Below are 3639 nucleotides of genomic sequence, written 5' to 3' on the forward strand. Positions count from 1 at the left end.
AACAAGAAGAAATTATGCCAATCCTCCTCAAACTATTCCATGAAATAGGGAAAGAGAAAACATTCCAAATTTCATTCTATAAATCCAGCCATCACCCTGATAACAAATTCAGATAAGGGCACATGAAGAAATGAAACTACACACCAATATCCCTGATGAACATAAATGCAAAATCTTGAAAAAAAGTATTAGATATCCACATTCAAAAATGCATTAAGAAGATTGTAAACTATGATTAAGTTGGTTTCATACCAGGGAGGCAAATTTTTCTCACAGATACCAATTGATAAATATAATTAATTACATAAATGGAATTAAGAACACAATTGCATCATCATCTCAACACATGCACAAAAAGCCTTTGACAAAATCCAGCACCCCTTCCTATTTAAAAGTAAAGAGATTAGGGCTAGAAGGATCTTACATTAGCATCATCAAAGCTATATATGATAAAGCCAACATCATACTGAATTGAGAATAATGGAAAGCATCTCATTTAAAATCAGAATGAGACAAGGATGTTCACTGTTTCCCTCCTATTCAATATACTTGGAAGAAAAGTCAGCAGAACTAGCCAAGAATATGAAAATTAGAATTAAAATTATTTGTTTGCTAACAATGTGATCCTATATATAAAAGACCCCAAGAAATGCTACCAGAAGGCTTCCAGAATTGATAAATTCATCAAAGTAGCAGGATACAAGACCGACACACAAACGTCAACAACTTTATTATGCACCAATTATGACTCTGGTTAGAAAGGCATTAGGGAAACAATTCCATTCACATTAGCCTCAAAAGAAATAAAATAGCTTGGAACAAATCTAATCAATGTGGTGAAAGTCTTCTATAATGAAAATTATGTAACACTTAAGAAAAAAATTGAGGAAGAACTTAAAAGCTGATGTGGCTTCCAATGTTCTAAATAGGCAGAATTTATATTGTAAAAATGACTATATTACTAAAAGCAATCCACGAATGCAATGGAATTCCCATCAAAAGAACAATGTCATTTTTTACATAACTAGAAAAAGAGTCCTGAAATTCATGTGGAAGACTAAAAGACCCAGAAAAGCCAAAGCAATCTTGAGCAATAAGAATCATGCTGGGGAGAAAGTTAGACCAACTAGAGGAGCTGTAGGACAGCCGGGCGGCAGTGTTTTGCCGGCCCGACGACCATGGCGGTGTTTCACGATGAGGTGGAGATCTAGGACTTCCAATATGACGAGGACTCCGAAACGTATTTCTACCCCTGCCCATGTGGGGATAACTTTTCCATCACCAAGGAAGATTTGGAGAATGGGGAAGACATGGCAACCTGTCCTAACTGTTCTCTCATTATAAAAGTGATTTATGACAAAGATCGATTTATGTGTGGAGAAACAGTCCCAGCCCCTTCAACCAACAAAGAATTAGTAAAATGCTGAAGAAACCTTCAGGAATCCACATCCTGAACAGTTAAGAATGAGCCCATATGGAAATATCAAATGCAGAGAAACTGATTTTTTTCAAGGGGACAGCTGTTTCATGGATGGCCATTCTGTTTTCATGTGTATCTTTTCACCAACTGCTGAGTTCATCTTCAAATAGAGAAGTGAGCCCCAGACAGTCATACCCAGATTTCATGTTTAGAACATTGAATTGGAAGCATTCTTAATTATCCACCTGAATTTAAAGGAAGATCATTTAAATCAATGCTTTCTTTCCCTTAGTTATCATTTTATACCTTAAACCTAATTCTGTATCTGATAACAGCATCATCTACCTCAGTCATTAGGATTTCTTAGTTAAAATGAGATTATGTTTTTAATTAGTTTCTAAGATGGTTAAAATTAGCCTTTTCTTTGAAATTTGAATCAGCTTTATTATTCTAACTTAAAGAAAATCCGTTGCTTCATCAGTACTGCACTTCGGATTCCCTCACCAAGCCAGTCTCTCCAGTCTTGCCATTATTAGAATGTTCATGTTCTGTTTAGCATGTCACACTTCATGCACAGAGTTCTAGTAAGAGAAAATATGGGCTACAGTTTCTCCATCACTACAAGTTAGTGAATAAGGAAGAAAAGTCTAAAGTGAAATGGTCAAAGAAGTGGCGATTCCTTATGTTCCTTAGAAATCATGACAAGATTAAAAAAAAAAAAAGGAAGCAAAGTTGTTAACAAGAGGAGTTAAACGTGCCAAGTTAGTAATGAATGCTTTGATTATTTTACCAGATCAGAGCAAATATTTTTGTATCTGGATTTTTGTTTATTTTCTGATAAAGCTAATGAAATTGTAGTTCATAGAGGGATTAAGGCCAAGTCTCTGTGACTGGTGCCAGTGCTTTTAGCCTATCACAGTATTGTGTCACTTCTAAAAAGTAAAGCATCTACAATGGAGAATGAACTTGAAAATGGGAGGCCTGTTCTGAGTAAATACATCCATATGGACACATCTAATAAGCCTCTATAGCATGCACCAAACAAAACATTCACTTCTACAGAGAAGTGTTGCCATGGAGAAGAGAAATATATGAAAAGAGACTATTGGTCTTCCTTTGCTAGAGTGCTGAGAGTAGCAAGAAATTAGAATCATGAGAAAATTGGAAAATTTCCATGATAAACACAACTTTGCTGCATGTATGAAAATGCACTGATAACTGGCAAGTTGTTTTGGGTGGCTCCTGTAATTAGAAAAGCATACTAGAGTATCAGTGTTCTACAGTGATTGATAAATGAACTATACACTCCTTGGAAGTTAAATTAAAACAATGGACTTTTTTTTTAAATCTTGCAGCAGCATGGCTATACGCAGGCATTAGGTTGAGACATAATAAATCAAAATTGTATGCTAGATGTAATTGGTACATTATATGCTGTATTTGTGATACAGTGAGAAATCTTATTGACTCTTTGGAACACTATCAGCCCAGAAATAATCCACACTCTTTGAAAAGCAAAGTGACTGCTCAGATGAACAGAGCAGGGTACAGGTTGATTCTGGTGGCAGTGACCTGCAAAGAGAAATGAACTGTCCCATGCTCATCATAGGTGGTGCTAACATAAACTTTCTCTCCTGCCCATGAACAGACAACCTTGTTGTAGGTCTACTGTGAGCATAGAACAGGAAGAAAAGTTGCCCAAGTTCAAACATCCCAGGAGAAAAGAAATATAAACAGCTTTGGCAGTCAGTGATTGTTGATATACTGCAATAATAGAATGATTTTGTTTTAAAGCAACTGTGTTAAGTTTGAGAAAGAACATACCAAGAATTAATCCTATAGTAAGCAGAAAGTAAAACCAAGGTTTTTCAGGTGTGACTGGAGTTCTGAGTGATGCTTGTGCCTTATTTAGCCCCACAGACATTTGTGGAGCACCTCTGTGAACTGATTTAACCCAGTCTCTGCTTAGCTCTGGAGTCTGAGGCCAGCCAGGCCAGTGGATCCCTCACCTGTATGGGTATAGGAGATGGGGTCAGAAGGTTTTCAACTGTCAGTTCTCATTTCAGGTGTGGGAGCTTACTGGAATGGAATGGGTAATTAAAACCTTTATAAACTTGAAACTGTCTGAATCATGAATTACAGGAAATGGGAACTCCAGTTTTCATCAGTGACTTGATGTTACCACACTTCTGAGTTTGAAACTTAAGTTGGCTGTTTAA

The 3639-nt window shown here is 36.4% G+C and overlaps 1 pseudogene; it reads left to right on the forward strand.

Annotated features, from left to right (window-relative positions):
* Nucleotides 1-1178: 1178 nt before the first annotated feature.
* Nucleotides 1179-1427, forward strand: LOC124973920 (DPH3 homolog; annotated as a pseudogene).
* The last annotated feature ends 2212 nt before the right edge of the window (nt 1428-3639 follow it).

The sequence above is a fragment of the Sciurus carolinensis genome, unplaced genomic scaffold (genome assembly GCF_902686445.1).
Source record: "Sciurus carolinensis unplaced genomic scaffold, mSciCar1.2, whole genome shotgun sequence".
NCBI lineage: Eukaryota > Metazoa > Chordata > Mammalia > Rodentia > Sciuridae > Sciurus > Sciurus carolinensis.